This window comes from Zingiber officinale, chromosome 2A (genome assembly GCF_018446385.1).
Source record: "Zingiber officinale cultivar Zhangliang chromosome 2A, Zo_v1.1, whole genome shotgun sequence".
Classification (NCBI taxonomy): domain Eukaryota; kingdom Viridiplantae; phylum Streptophyta; class Magnoliopsida; order Zingiberales; family Zingiberaceae; genus Zingiber; species Zingiber officinale.
The window spans coordinates 47,438,970-47,455,331 of record NC_055988.1 but is presented as its reverse complement, the minus strand read 5'-3'; the positions used below and the strand labels follow the sequence as shown (position 1 = coordinate 47,455,331).

Below are 16,362 nucleotides of genomic sequence, written 5' to 3'. Positions count from 1 at the left end.
ACCAAGTGTTCGGTCAATCTTTTGACCCACTTAGATTTTTCTCCTAGTGCCAAATGTCCGGTTAACCTTGACCCACTTGGACTTACTGTCTCATGCCAAGAATCCGATCTTCCATGACTCACTTAGACTTTCAAACACCAGATGTCCGGTCAACCTTGACCCATTTAGATTTTCAACTGCCTGACTTCACTCACTAGGACTTCCTCACTGCCTATGTCATTCCCCAGGAGAGTCCTTGCCAGAAGAAATTTCAGCAGCATCTCCTTTGTACGGGTGACAATATGAAACATACTACAAAGCCCTCTAGGCCACATATACCTCGGCCAACATGGCCGGAATAATAATAATAAAATACAACTAAACAACCACGTAGTTTATATATTTCAACCTCTAGCTGACACAACCACGTAGTTTATATTTGAAAATCACCTACTCCACTACTACGACGGAAAACTTAAAGCCATAACAGAGAAAACAACACAGCGAAAAACATAAGTAGTAGACCAAAACTCGATAAAAGATCCTCGAGTATAATCCTACATCACAAGTATATATAAATACATAACAAGGAATCAAAAGTCCAAAGAGTATAAAATCGTCGCGAAGCAAAGTGGTGGGGGACTAACGACTGGAACCTCCTAACAGCATCAACCTGAAATAGAATAAATCAACGGGGTGAGTCAACTCCTCAGCGGGTACCGGATGACATGCATAGTAAGACATAACAACTAGTAATAAATATGAGTACAACCTCCTAGATATATATATAAAGGAACAATGTAAAACTGAAATAAAGGGGAGAAATTGTACTAACCAGGACCTGAGTATAAGGTAAACAAGGTCATCAGGCCAAGGAGTATCACGATCTGGTATGCATGTCAATCATATGCATCCACCAAATATGTAGTAAATAAAGTGCAGCAAACACAAGCAATAAATGCAATCATGCATATGATGCCAATGACATGGTCACCCCTGATGCCAGTCAGCCATCTCACACACGATGGTGAGACAGAGTGGGTAGGGCTATGACAACCGTGCACTCTGCCATCACTGCTCCTGATGAGTGACCGAGTGGACGGGATGCTGTCGGAGTACACCTATCCTCCTACTCCAATCATTAGTGGGGAAACTCAATGCTCTTATCTTCCTGAGATAATCCAGAGGAGGGATCCTTGTCCTGCTACCACGCTGCATCACACTATCCATGAGTGGACCACAGAGCCCTTGACAGAGCAACCTACTGCAACACCCCCTACCTGATAACAACCACTAACCCATGAGTGGTTGTGTGTGCAGATCCATGTAACTAGCGATGTGCTCAACAATAATGGAGCTGACTATCGTACAGCATGCAATCATGCGAAATGGTGCATGACACTAAGCATGGAAATATCCTGATCCTATCCATCTCTATATAATATGTACCAAAAGATATATGGATCAAATAGAATATCCTAGGTACACAGGTCAAGTATAGTAGAATAAATCTAGGTCCTGAACATAATGAGACATGGTATGTCATTACCTTAAGGACATAAATAATCAAAGGAACATGAATGCAAAAGCAGGTAATAAATACAGCATGCTCAGGTAATAGATAATGGCATACCAATGCAGAAATGAACATAAATATTACTACTCGTTAAATATTACTATGCATATCAAATGACAATATCTTAGAAGATAAGTCAAATTACCCACCTCCAATATATCACATGCCAAAGGTAATCTCGCGTAAGGCAGCTCGTTACAAAATCAGAGTCCTGTAACAACACATTTAATTTAGCTACTACCTACTAACACGTTCTAACATAAATATATGCTGTAAGTCTAATAAGAGATAAGATTTGTTACCATATTACTCCTCGGTAGTGGTACAGTAGTGTCAACAATGCCCAAAATCCTAGCAGTAGTGATTGTTCACTGCTCCAGCAGCAAGTCAACGTAAGTCAAAGACTTTCACTCAACAGTGTTTGCTGTGATGGTGAATTGGAGCAGAGGGGCGGCGACGACGATGGCAGAGAATAGGAGGAGGAAGATGACAACCCTCAAATAGTGATGCTTGGATCCACAACCAACAACAACCTAAGTCCAGAACTCCCCGATCAACGCAATTTAGATATCTGATACTAAAATCCCAAATTAGGATAGAACTAAAGTGATAAAACTTACCAAATGCCAACAAAAATCAACTGTTGGTTCACGATCAAGGAGTGACTCACGGTTGTGGATCGATCTGGCTAGCGACTATAGCGATGCAATGTTACCCAAGGCTAGGGCACTGCTGTGATTCGGGACTAGGGCACAACGTCGGTGCAGGGGAGATCGACGGATCAACCCTAGCGACGACGATCAGGATCCACAGTGAGAAGGTCGCACGGTAGCCTGCGCCTCACGGTCGGTGGTCCACGACGATGAAGGGGCAGAGAAGGAAGAGGGATTGGATCTAGGGCACCACTAGAAAGAGAGCTTGGGTACCGGAGGAGGTGGATAGGCCGAGAGGAGGCATCAGGAGAAGGGCTCGCCCGACGGTGGCTCGAGCATCACCGACACTTGGGCAAGGAGAAGGCGGCTCTACTTAACGATCCGAGGAAGAAAACAGAAGAGAAGAAGAAGAAACGACGATCCTAGGGCTAGGGCCTGAACAACCAGCGTCGAGCCGCGAGGATCAACGGTGACGAGTAGAGGAGGAGAAGGAGACGGGGCCGAGAAGAGGGCTAGGGCACGGAAGAAGGGGAAGAGGATCGGGCTGGGGGAAGAGGAGGAGGAAGCGGCGAAGGAAGAGGAAAGGGCTCACGATGGGGAAAAGAAAATAAAGGAAAAGAAAAGAAAAGAAAAATCAGACTTCTCCTCGCTTAAATGGGGTAGCCTAAACAGGCTTTCTCATGGCCCAATATTTGTCCCCTTAACCTATACATACGGCTTTCGAAAAATTCTCGAAAAATTTCTAAAAATTTTGAAAAATTTCATTATAGTTATTTGATGTGCGTAGATTGTATACACTTGTTTAGCATGTTTTGACGCACATTCACATATTTTGCACATGCTTTGTCTACGTATTTTTATACTTCCAGCTTTCCTTTTAGCATATTTACTTTTTTTGTTCGGAGATCTACTTTTGTGTATTTTCTGTACACAGGAGCCGAAATTGGTGAAGGTTTCATGTTTAAAGCCAAATCTGCAAGAGAAGCAAAGGAGGAAGGCACCATTCTTGTACCTCACACGGCCCTGCCATGGGGGGTTGCCTAGGCCGTGTGGAGTTCCTTGGCCGTGTGGATGCAGCAGAGATGGAAGTTGTCACGGCCATGTGAACCTCACACGGCCGTGTAAAGATTTGAAGCTAGATAGAGCCCTGGTCGTGTACACCACATGGCCATATGAGATTTCCAGAGACCAGGAAGGCCCTGGCCGTGTACCTCACACGGTCGTGCAGGATTTCTAGTGAGCAAGAGGGCCCTGGTTGTGTACACCACACGGTCATGCTAGGTTTCCAGAGGCGGAGCCAGTGTAGGCAGTGTAGATCTACACGCCGTGCAAGGGGAGTGTTGGCAGAAGCAAGCCACGACCGTGTACCACACACGACTGTGTAAGGTTGGCACAGAAGGAAATGGCTCTAGCCGTGTGAACCTTACACGGTCGTGCCTTGGGGTTGTGTGGTGCCCGAACCTCACCTCTATATAAAGGTTTCTTCAAGATTTGAAGGGGGATTTTCTCCCTTTTGAGGGGAATTGAAGATTTTGGCGTTCCTCCACCTTCTTGGAGGGATTTCGGCGATTCTAAGGGCGGATCTTCAACGTTTCGACTCTGGGGAGCGAGGATTGGATTCGAAGACGGTTCTTCATCGTAGATAAGCTTTTCTTCCCTTTATTTCTTGGATTTAGGGATCAAGATGTTTATCTTTTCTTCTTCTTTTGGATTCTTTCCTTGTTCCATGGATTAGATATCTTGTTCTAGGATGGAGGGAGTATTTGTAACGAATATTTGATGTAAACTCTTGTGGATTTGCCAATATTCCTATTTCTATGAATTTTCCTTGTTTTGTATCTATTCTTTCTTGTGTGGATTGTTGTGATTAGGGCTTAATTACCATGCTTGATTGAATGTTTGAATATTTTGTGGATCTTGTATGGATTGCTTCTCATTCGATTTTTCGAGGGGCGTTCGTGACAGGAACATGCCCGTGTAAAGACGTTTGAGAGGTAATCTTGAGAGAGAAATTTGGTATTTCAAGAGGGTAGGATAGATTGGATGAATTAATCTTTATATCTTAATGAGGTTGAGAAGTAGTGGATTTCTACGTTGATTTTTTGAGGGACGCACGTGACAGGCAAGCCCGTGTAAGGGCAACATAGGGTTCATTCCTAATTGATCGAATTTAGATATATTTCAGTCCTAAGCCAGTTGTCTAATGCAAGAGGGAACCGACAACCTTCTACAAATGATGGGCAATTGAGAAATAAGATTTGGTAGATCATTACATTGAATAACATTACAAAGAAACCAAAACTCCTAGAACATACCTTTATCATTGCTCTTATTCTTGTTTCTTATTCTTTCATTTCTTTGTTTACATTTCATAGTTACACTTAGACTTTGTAAATTAATTGATTGTTTGTCTAGCTAACTCGCTTTGAGACATCTTTAGTGCTTATTCCAGTCCCTGTGGATTCGATATCTTTTATTATTACTTGCGACATTTCCGTACACTTGCGGAGGTCAATAAGTTTTTGGTGTCGTTGTCGGGGATTGCGCTATAACATTAGGGATTTTCAATTGAGTTAGACTAGACATAACTTCTCTTTTTATTTGCATAGTTGTAATCTAACTTTTAGAATTCTGTTTTCACAATTCTTTCTTGTATACCTTACTACTTCTTCATAATTCTTTCTAATTTCGATAACTGTAACTTGTATCTCCTGTTCCTCTTTTCTTTTGCACATCAAATATGGTATTCAGGTCATTAGGAGACTATGGAGCCCCAAAATCTGCCAAGGGATTAGGGCCAGTTGTTTACCCTGAAATTCATGCAAGGAATGTTGTACTTAAACCTTCCTTCATCTCAATGATTCAGAAAACTCAATTTGGGGGCCTAGAGATTGAAAAACCTTACTCACATCTCCTGGAATTCTATAGATATTGTTATACTTTGAAATATGAGGAGGTTCCATCTGATGTTATACAGCTACTGGTTTTTCCCCTTAGTCTAAAAGGTGCTGCAAAGAGATGGTATAATTCTCTAAAATCTCAAAGTATCAAAACCTGGGATGAGTTAGAGCAGAGATTCTTGGGCAAGTATTTCCCCCCTCAGAAGACTACTTATTTGAGAAGTCAAATCTTGAATTTTAAGCAACTTGTTGGGGAAGAGCTACATCAAGCCTGGGAAAGATATTCATCTCTTCTATAGTTATGTCCACATCACGGTATTGAGAGATGGTTAATCTTGCACTTATTCTATGTGGGGCTTTCCTTCTCAAATAAAAGTCAACTCGATATAGCCTCTGGAGGATCTTTTTTGAGGAAAAACTTAGAGGAAGCCAATGAGATAATTTGCAGGATTGCATCAAATTTTAATGATTGGTTAGGACAAAATAACACAACTCTAGCGGCTAATACGGTGGAAGAAAAGGAAAATGAGGAGAAGGGAATTACTTTGAATCAGAATGATCTTCAAGTATTATTGGCTTGGTGTTATGAGTTTTTTTTTTAAAATATTTGATGAAGAGACAGTTCCAACGGAGGAGAAGAAAGGGGATGATATTTTTCTAGAAGATGAAGAAGATTTGGAGAAGGGATCTCAAGAAGAAGAGATTAAGTTGATAGAGCAAGAGTTAACTGTACCCGAAAAAGTGTCACCTCAACTTGAACGTAAGCCATTGCCATCAATCCTAAAATATGAATTCCTTGGGCCAAATTCCACTTTTCCAATTATAATCAATGCAAGTTTAACTGAGTCTGAAACACAGAGATTGGTTGAAGAGTTAAAGCTACATAGAAAAGTAATTGGATATACTATTGATGATATAAAAGGGATTAGTTCTTCCCTTTGCATTCATAGGATTTTACTTGAAGAGGGTTATAAAAATTCAATTGAACATCAAAGGAGGTTAAACCCACATCTGAAAGAGGTAGTAAAGAAGGAGGTACTCAAACTTCTTGATGTCGGGATCATTTATCTAATTTCATATAGTGAATGGGTGAGTCCAGTACACGTAGTCCCAAAGAAAGGGAGAATGACTGTTATAAAAAATGAGGATAATAAACTGATTCTGACACGAACAGTAACGGGGTGGCGAATGTGTATTGATTATTGAAAATTGAATAAAGAAACTAGAAAGGATCATTTTCCCTTACCTTTTATTGATGAAATGCTTGAGAGATTGGCTAAGCACTCGTACTTTTACTATTTGGATGGATATTCAGGATTTTTCCAAATTCCAATTCATCCTCAAGATCAAGAGAAGACTATTTTCACATGCCCCTATGGCACTTTTGCTTATCGTCGTATGTCCACTACAACAAAAGTGACTTTCTGCAGCGCATCATCAACGGCGTGCAATTAAAGTACACCGTTAATAATAGTTTTTACGACGTGCCTAATTATGTGTGTTGCGGATAGTATAATATTTATATAAATGATAGCGTGCAGAAAAAGTACGCTGTTAATAAACTCTTCTACGGCGTGCAAAGTGCGCTGTTAAAACTTAATATTAACAACGCGCGGAGTGCGCTGTTAATAATTATTATATATATAAATAATGGCATACAAAAATATATGCTATGAATAAATATTATAAATGACAGCGTGCAGAACAAGTACGTTGTTAATAAATTTTTCTACGGCGTGCAAAGTGCGCTGTTAAAACTTAATATTAACAGCGCGTGGAGTGCACTGTTAATAATTATTATATATATATAAATAATGACATACAAAAATGTATGTTATAAATAAATATTATAAAATATTAGCAACATGCAATATGCGCTGTTAATAATCTTTAAAATTTTATAAATATTTAGTCAAAAATTTTGGTGCTGAACCTCGTGAATATTTTTCCGCGCATCCTCATTTGCCCGCGAATCATATCCTCATGCCCGAAACAACTCCTCACGCCCAAAACCTAAATTCGCGACCACCTCCTCACGCGTAGCTCCTCCCGCCGGAACCTCCCTGCCGCAGCTCCTCTCCGCCAACATCTTTGCCCATCCCCTCTCCGGCTAAATCCTCTCCGGCGAAGCCCTCTCAGCCGAAGCTCACCTCCTCACGCTAACTCTCTCCACCGAAGCCCTCTCTGCCGAAGTTCTCCTCACGTGAACTCCCTCCACCAAAACCTCTTTGCCGCAACCCTAAACTCCTCTCTGCCGAACATCTCTGCCCATCCTCTCTCAGACGAAGAGCTCTCCGGCGAAGCCCTCTCATCTGAAGCCCTTTCGTCCGAAGCTCTCCACTGAATTAAACATCTTCGTCGATCCTTCCGTTTCTTAGGTTGGATTTTCTTTTTGTTTTTCTTGTATTATGTTGAACACCTTCAACTATTTCTTGTATTTACTTCCCTTCCTCTTTCCTGGCATTCTTGTATTATGTTAACGTGAACCCCCCTGTTAACCTAAACTTCCCCTCTCTGTAGCTTCTCCTTTCCTCTCCACAGCGATCTTCTTCTTTCGTTGACAAGGGGGCCTCCGACGAGGGGGCCACTGAGGAGGAGGCCACGAGCGTGGGCTATTCAAGAGGTGCTTCCCCTCTCTCCACATCAATCTTCTTCTGACACTGACAAAGGGGCCACCGACGAGGAGGCTGACAATGAGGAGGCCACGAGCGCCTTTTGTTAACCTAAAGTTCTCTCTGTAGCTTCTCCTTTCTGTCTGCAGTGATCTTCTTCTTTCACCGACAAGGAGGCTGATGACGAGGATGCCGCGAGAGCCGGCTACTCAAGAGGTGCTTCCCCTCTCCGCTGCTTCTCCTTTCCTCTCCGCATTGATCTTCTTCCATCACCGACAAGGGGGCCACCAATGAGGAGGACGCGAGCGTCGATTGCTCAAGAGGTGGTCGTTGCCTCACCAGTGCATGAGGCAATCGTTGCCTCACCAAGAAATGAGAGGTTGTTTCATGTGTAGGCTATTTACGAGCGGCTAAGGAAGAAGAGCACATTGAATGATCGATTAAACAAGTTAGTCATATGCTTGATTTTGGCTTGTAGTGCAAGGTGACCTTCTGTTCAGCATACAAGTTGCTACCATGGTGGATATTAATAAAGAGAATGGTCATTTGGATTGAGGAGGAGTTTGGTGGTTGAACTGTTTCACGAATCATTTTGGTTAGTTTGGTTGTTTCCTCCACGCATTTGGCTTCTCATTCTTCTTCCTTCCTTTGATGTTGTTGTTTCATCATCGTTGTATTTTTGTTGCAGGAATTGGAATGACGAAGTTCACAGCTGCAGCAAGAGAATCCATTGATGCAGTTTCTGCAATTCATAAACGCTCAAAAAGGTTTCACTTTTGATTTCGTCTCTCTTCTACTTTTCTTTAGGTGATTGTATGAACGAAAACCTTCAGTTTTCTTCGATCAAGTTGTTTGTGGATCCTTTTAAACAAAATTGCTTCTACTAGATTTGATCGAATCCAGGATTTCTCTAAAATGGTTAGAAACGCTTGTTATAAAGATTGCATCTTCTTGATGTCATAATCAGTGCTTGTTTGATGTACCTATGTAGTTCTTGTTAAGAGTATTTTTTCTGCAATGCTTTCATAGTTTTGTGTTTTCATATAGGATTTGAAGAAAAAGGAGAGGGAAAATCAAGGAATAATAGTTAAATAAGAGGGAAAAGGTATGCTTATGATCTAAATGGCAACATGAGAACTATAAAACTTATCATTTATGCTTTTGTTGAGTCTTGTTGTCATTTCTGCTCTGTGACAACTTATTCTGTCATCTGTTTTTATTTTTTCCTATTTTAATGAACTATAAAACTTATCATGTTTTATGACTATGATGGAGAGGACCCATTGACCCAGTGTTTACAACTATTGTTTTCTTTGATAACAATATTTTTAGTACATCCATATATTTGTTTAATTCAGTTTTGTTTTATAGGAACTTAAACGCGGAGAAGATGCAGCAACATGTGGTATGATCTTCCTAGATCCTGGTTTTCTATTTGTTGACACACTAATCTTCCAGTTGTATTCTTTTGCTTCATAGAGTTGGAATTTTGATAGTTGGCGTTGTGCAAAGCTCTTCTTCTTTTAACAAAAGTATACTTCCTTTTGAAAAAAGAGAGATTCAAGATTTTTTTCAAAGTGTTTGTCATAAATTATACCTGAAGTTGGAATGTAAGTGTTAATTATTTTTAGTGTGAGGCACTGCTTAGCAACGTTAATCATGTCTATTGGTTCATTCTTTTATGTGTTAAAAAAGAACAACTATGCCAGTTGAAGCTCTAGAATAATCAATTCAAATATTTTTACTCTCTAGAAATTGTCATTTTGGTGTTTGTTCTAGGTGTTGAAATATTTCTTAGAGAAGTGTCGCTTATATCTTTTCTTTATTTGGTGATAAACACAGGTGTAGTTGCATTATTCAAGGAAATGAATATTGGCTCATTGGATATTACAGACTTTCTCAATTATTTTTATTTTATTTATAACACATTTTTATTTTCGCTATAAAAAAAATTACTTCAAAAGATTGATTATATTATCTGAAGATGAATCATTTTCAATGTTTGATATACTATTGTGTATCCTATTGAAGCAATATCTGGTTTTGTAATAACTTTATTTTAGTCCCTATTTAGATTTCTTTGTGGTCCCTATTTAGGTTTAGTCACTATTTATAACTTTCTTTTTTTAGTCCCTATTTTGGTTTAATTTCCCTATTAAGTAGGTTTCTATGTTTCTTTGTAGTGATCTATTATATAATTATTTGACAAGAAGTTTTTACCCTTGCGTTAATCAGCAGAATCAGTGGAACACATAAATCTTCTTTGATCTTATAAAAATTAGTTAATTCTAGCATTGTTGTAGAAAATATTATCCAGTAACTAAGAAATAATTTAGTTAACTTCTCTATGTTTCTTCATCCCTTTTTCTCTTAATCTTGAGATAATTTTATCCAAGAAGTTGGTGGCAAGCAACTTTGTTATTAGTGGTTCCAAACAACATGTACTTCCATAATATATAAAAAAAATGTCCAAGTGTTGTGTTTTTCTTTGTATAATGTATTTTTTTTTTGTTTTAAAGTCATCTTTCTTATTTAGTGATCTAATCAGTTATATCCCAAGTCAATATAATTCCCGAATCATTTTTCTAATGTTGTGATTATGTTTGTCATAATCTTCTATTTTTTTATCAAACAATTTCTAAATTAATATTTTCATTCTATTTCTTGTTTGTTTATCCACTTCATTGGGTCTTGTTGAATATTGTTTTTCTATGTCTCTTGTCCAGAAACTCCTAGATAAGATGAAGGTTAAGATGGAATTCTTGAGAGCAACACAAACACTAGCGGCTAGTAGAATACTATTGGATGCATATTAGATTGATGTAGTGTTGAAATACTGTTGATGATGAAGTCTTTGATTGTTAGTGATTCATGAGTTTTGTAGTCGATTTAGAGAAATTTATGAGTTTTGTAAAATGATTATTAGATAAATAAAAATTATATGATATTTATTTTCTTTATTTTCTTATGCATGTAACACAATTATTCCTTTAGTTATAATTGTACGATATTGATAATTATGTGTGATTTTTTTTTAATTTTATATACATTTAACGACAGCGCGCGGTCGCGTGCTGCGAATAATATTAACCACAGCGTGTAGCTGCGCGCTGCAAATGCAAATTATCACAGTGCGCAATTGCACATTGTGAATGCACTTTTTCGCAGCGCGCAGTCGCACGCTGTGAATGTGTTCTAACTTTTAACAGCATGGAGTTGTGCAGCATGCGATGCGCGCTGCGGATAACATAATTGCGCGTTGCAGAAAGTCATATTTGTTGTAGTGGTCGTTTGGGCTTTGTAATGCTCCAGCTACTTTTTAGAGATGTATGATGGCAATTTTTTCAAATTTAATAGAGAAAATTATGGAGGTGTTCATGGATGATTTCTTAGTATATAGGAATGACTTTGACACTTGTTTGTATAATCTCTCTACAGTTCTTCAAAGATGTGAAAAGGCAAATTTAGTGTTAAACTGGGAGAAATGTCATTTTATGGTTAAAGAAGGAATTGTTCTGGGGCATAAAATATCAGAACGTGGGATTGAAGTGGATCAAGCAAAAGTGGAAGTGATAGAAAAGCTACCCCCACAAATTAATGTAAAAGGAGTGAGAAGTTTCCAGGGGCATGCCGAATTTTATAGGTGTTTTATCAAGGACTTTTCAAAAATCGCAAAGCCTTTAACAAATTTGCTAATCAAGGATGTTGAATTTTGTTTTGACAAAGAATTCATGGAGGATTTTAATAAAATTAAAAGTGCCCTTACTTCAGCTCCGGTAATCTAAGCCCGGATTGGAATCTTCCATTTGAGATAATGTGTGATGCAAGTGACTTCGCAGTAGGAGTAGTTTTAGGACAAAGAAAAAAATAAGATTCTATATACAATCCATTATGCAAGTAAAACACTTGATGCAGCTCAAGTGAATTATTCCACTACTAAAAAAGAAGTCCTAGCCGAAGTATTTGCATTTGATAAGTTTAGATCATATCTGGTGGGTTCAAAGGTAATAGTTTATACTGATCATGCAGCCATCCGATATTTACTAAGTAAGAAAGATGTTAAACCTTGGCTTATCAGATGGATTTTATTGCTCCAAGAGTTTAACCTCGAGATTAGAGATAAGAAGGAAGCGAAAAATATAGTGGCTGATCATTTATCCAGAGTATGGCAAAATAATGAAAAAGATGCGGATTTTGACTTACCTATTGATGATGTTTTTCCCGATGAGCACCTTCTAGCTTTGTCAAGTGTTAAAATACCATGGTATGCAGATTTTGTCAATTTCCTGACAAGTGGGGTTTTACCCCCAAATTTCTCCAATCAACAAAAGAAAAAGTTTTTTTCAGATGTGAAGAATTATATTTGGGATGAACCCCTCCATTATAGGAAATGCAATGATGTGATTTATCGAAGATGTGTACTCGAGGAAGAAGTCGGAGATATCTTATTTCATTGTCATTCTTCTTCTTATGAAGGGCATTTGGGGAGTTCTAAGACAGTAGCGAAAATTCTTCAAACAAGTTTTTATTGGCCAACTATATTCAAAGTTACTAAGAGATTTGTAAAATCATGTGATAAATGTCAGAGGACTGGAAATATTACTAAGAGGAATGAAACACCACTAAATTACATACTTGAAGTAAAATTGTTCGATGTATGGGGAATAGACTTCATGGGACCATTTCCTCTTTCATACGGGAACAGGTTTATCCTTGTAGCAGTGGATTATGTATTCAAATGGGTAGAAGCTATAGCCTCCCCTACAAGTGATGCTAGAACAGTCATCAAATTGTTTAGAAGTATAATTTTTCCAAGGTTTGGTATGCCTAGAGCAGTCATTAGCGATGGTGGATCACACTTTATAGAAAGACAATTTGAGAATTTACTTAGAAAATATGGAGTGAGCCACAAAGTAGCAACACCATATCATCCACAAACTAATGGGCAAGCAGAAATTTCTAACCATGAAATCAAAGCCATACTAGAGAAAACAGTATCTACTTCACGGAAGGACTGGTCATTGAAGCTAGATGATGCCTTATGGGCATATCGTACAACCTACAAGACTCCTATTGGGATGACTCTATTTCGGCTAGTTTATGGAAAGCCTTATCATCTTCCAGTAGAGTTAGAACATAAGGCTTATTGGCCAATTACAAATCTAAACATGAATCTCAAGGAAGCAAGAGAGAAAAGGAAGCTTCGGTTAAATGAGCTTGATGAATTGAGATTGGATGCCTATGAACATGCTAGATCTTATAAGGAAAGGACAAAGAAATGACATGATCAACACATTCTCCACAAAAGTTTCAAGGAAGGAGATCTAGTTTTATTGTTTAATTCAAGGCTAAAGCTTTTTCCAGGAAAGCTTAAATCAAGGTGGACGGGTCCATTCAAGGTTAAAAAGGTTTATCCTTTTGGAGCGGTAGATATTTGGAGTAAACATCTTAGAATGATTAAGTTAAATGGACAACGGTTGAAGGAATATGTACACGGTATGAAATTAGAGGAGAAACAAAGGTTATATTTTTCTGAACCTCGTCCTCCAGATTGATTATGTAGTTAGTTCCATTTTATGTTTCTATTTTTCGTTGTAGCGTTTTCACTTGGTTTTTGTTTCATTTTCATGATTAAATTCCACTCTTATGAGCTGGCCATGATGCTTTCATGGGCATGGGAGTGTAGGAGAAGCAAGGAAGAAGAGGAACTTTCTTTTATAGCAAAACAGAGCATTGTCGTGTGTTGTACACGGCCAGGCTTATGGTGCATAGAAGAGAGATGCTTGGGTCGTGTCTACATGACACGACCGTGTGGAGTCTCCAGAGAAGAAAAGGTGCATGGTCGTGTCCCAGACATGACCGTGTGCAGATTCCAGAGGAGGAGAACTTCTTGGCCGTGTCTCATACACGGTCATGTGAAGGAACAAGTGCAGAAGCATGCATTGGCCGTGTCATCTGACACGGCCATGTGTCGATTCCACAGAAGGAAGCTGGTGAGGCTGTGTTCGAGACACGGTCGTGCATGGGTTTCCGAGGAGAGGATGGATGAGGCTGTGCCAATTGGCACGACCGTGTAAGATATCCCGAGAAAGAGATGGGCATGGTCGTGTACCATACACGGTCGTACAGAGAGAAATTGATTTAGGCCATGTAATAATACATGGCCCAGTCCACACCCTTAAAAGGGGTTAGGCCACGGGGTGTGGGCGGCACACGGCCGCACACCTCCTTCCCTCTTCCTTCTTCTCTCTCATTTTCTTATCTCTAGGGTTTCAACTACCACTTCTAATTTCTTCCTCTCATTCTCCTTTTTGAAGGCTCGAATCTCTTCTACCATGGAAAATGTGATAAAGGTATCTTCTTCTACAAGAAAAGGGAAGGAGAAGATGGTTGCAACAAAGGAGAGAAATTCTTGTTTCAAAGGTATTTCTAATGATTTTGGTATTATTTTCTCTAGCGAGGAACAACATCTTAGGTATTCTTCCTTATGTAAACATCCCCTTGTGAGTACCAAATTTATGGATGATGAAACTTTGGAAACATTAGGGTTTAAGGATGATTTAAATTGGTTGTTTGAAAGAATAGGTTGGAGTGGTTTAATGAAAATGAAATACCCTACCTACCCTAGAATTGTTTTTGACCTTTTAAGTTCCATAACGGTCGATAATGTTCAAGGTGGGGGTAAATTAAATTTTCGACTATTTAATGAGGATTATGAATGGACGTTAAGTGATTTTAATACTAGTTATGAGTTGCCAAAAAATAATTTGTGTACAATTTTACCTCAGTTCGAAAATTCACGTTTTTGGCAACACATTTCTGAACAATCACATTTTAACCCTCACAATTCTAGAGTTCTTCATATTATTAACCCCATTTTTAGATACGCTTATCTAGTCATGAAGAATACCATATTTGGGAGAGAAGATAAAGAGGGGTTAGTAAGACTTGTAGACTTGTATTGTTTATGGGCAATGGTTGAGAATGTTGAAATTAATTCTGGTTATTTCTTCCTTAAGCATTTAGTGAAACTTGGGAAATCTGACTCTACCACACCTATTGTTTTAGGAGGATTGTTAACTTAGGTTGCTTTGGTGTTAGGGTGTGATTTAAATGAATTGGAAATGATTGATAATTCTTGTAGATTAGACTTGAATTCATGTTTAGCAATAAAAATGAAAAGACATGAAGAACATGGATATAGTCTTCTTATTAAGAACAATTTCCCTTTAAGACTGCCAAATAATGATCTCATTACCATCCATGTTAAGGAAAATTGATGTTTGAAATTAGCAAGTCAACATTCTAAAACATTGTCGACTTTAGTTTCAAAAAGAGTTCCTTTGGTTAATCGTGATATTCATAGCTTTAATTTCCAAGAACTTCATTTTGTTCTGGACAATGTTCATAATGATTTAGATTTGACTAAAAATTTTCTCTCTAGTAATGAACCTATGGAAGAGGAACAATTTAAAAAACTACAAGATTGTTTCAAAAGTGAGAGAGAATTGTGTGAAAAGATTTCTCAATTTATGAATTCTTATAGAGCTCATATGAAATTTAATGAAGATTTTCGAGGCTATATGAGATTTTTCCAAGATGATGTTGATAAATTGTTTGAGTACCATATGTTTTTTAGAGATGAAGTAAGGTGGTTTATTAATGCCTTTCCTTTTCCTCTTCCTGAATTTCCTGATTTACCACCTCCTCCACCATATTGATTTCATCAGGACGATGAAAAGTTTAAGTCTGGGGAAGGGGGGGTGTCGAACCTGATTTTTCTTTTTGCATTCTAATTTTCAGTTTTTGCTTGTTTTCTGCATGTTTAGTTTGTGTTCTGCACTTTATTTCGATTGTCTTGCTTTGATTGCTTATTTTGATAGTCACTTGACTATCTTTTGAAAAATCTTGTGGCATACATCTTGAGAACATCAAAACTTCACTTATATGCTTTCTTGTCTTCAAGATTGAATGTTAGCACGTTCATTATCTAGATTCATGATGTTTTAAGTGTTAGTGAGAGTCCTAGAGCCGATCATGAGATGATTATTGTATGGACTCGATGTATCATATTCCTATATATATTTATAAAGGCATTTCTTTATGGTTATTATACTTACTTGTATTGGTGTCAAATAACTGAGTATAATAGCGTCCTTGAGTAGAAGGTTCTTATCTATATCAATCGATTGGTTGAATTGATAATGAGATGATATAGAGAACACTACTCTTAATCATTCCTAGTCAAGTATTAACATTCAGGGATAATGTTAATGCGATGAGACTAGCATGTAGGTCAACTCGATGACTTGATCTCACAAGTCATGGATATTAGATATCAAGTTGACACATGGGTATGCATTGGAGAATGTATACTAAATGACCTGCCATGAGAAAGTATCATGGATCGTTATATGAGTATCATATACTTTCTCATGTGACTATTAGTATGACTATCAGTCCTTGGACCTGAAGTCACCATGGTTCCCTACATAAGGAGTTGCATACTTTGGCTTCGTCAAACATCACCCGTAAATGGGTGGACTATAAAGGCGACTACTTGGTATGTAACAAATTATGCGGAGGGATGTGAGTGATGTAGATGGGATCTATCCCTCCTATATGACGGGAGTGACATCATG

At 38.3% G+C, this 16,362-nt stretch overlaps 1 long non-coding RNA gene across 1 annotated transcript; it reads left to right on the top strand.

Moving 5' to 3' along the window:
* Positions 1-8,274: 8,274 nt before the first annotated feature.
* Positions 8,275-8,802, top strand: LOC122039624. Its single transcript, XR_006128277.1, has 3 exons — positions 8,275-8,315; positions 8,409-8,487; positions 8,768-8,802. It is a non-coding gene; the product is annotated as an uncharacterized LOC122039624 (long non-coding RNA).
* Positions 8,803-16,362: the final 7,560 nt, after the last annotated feature.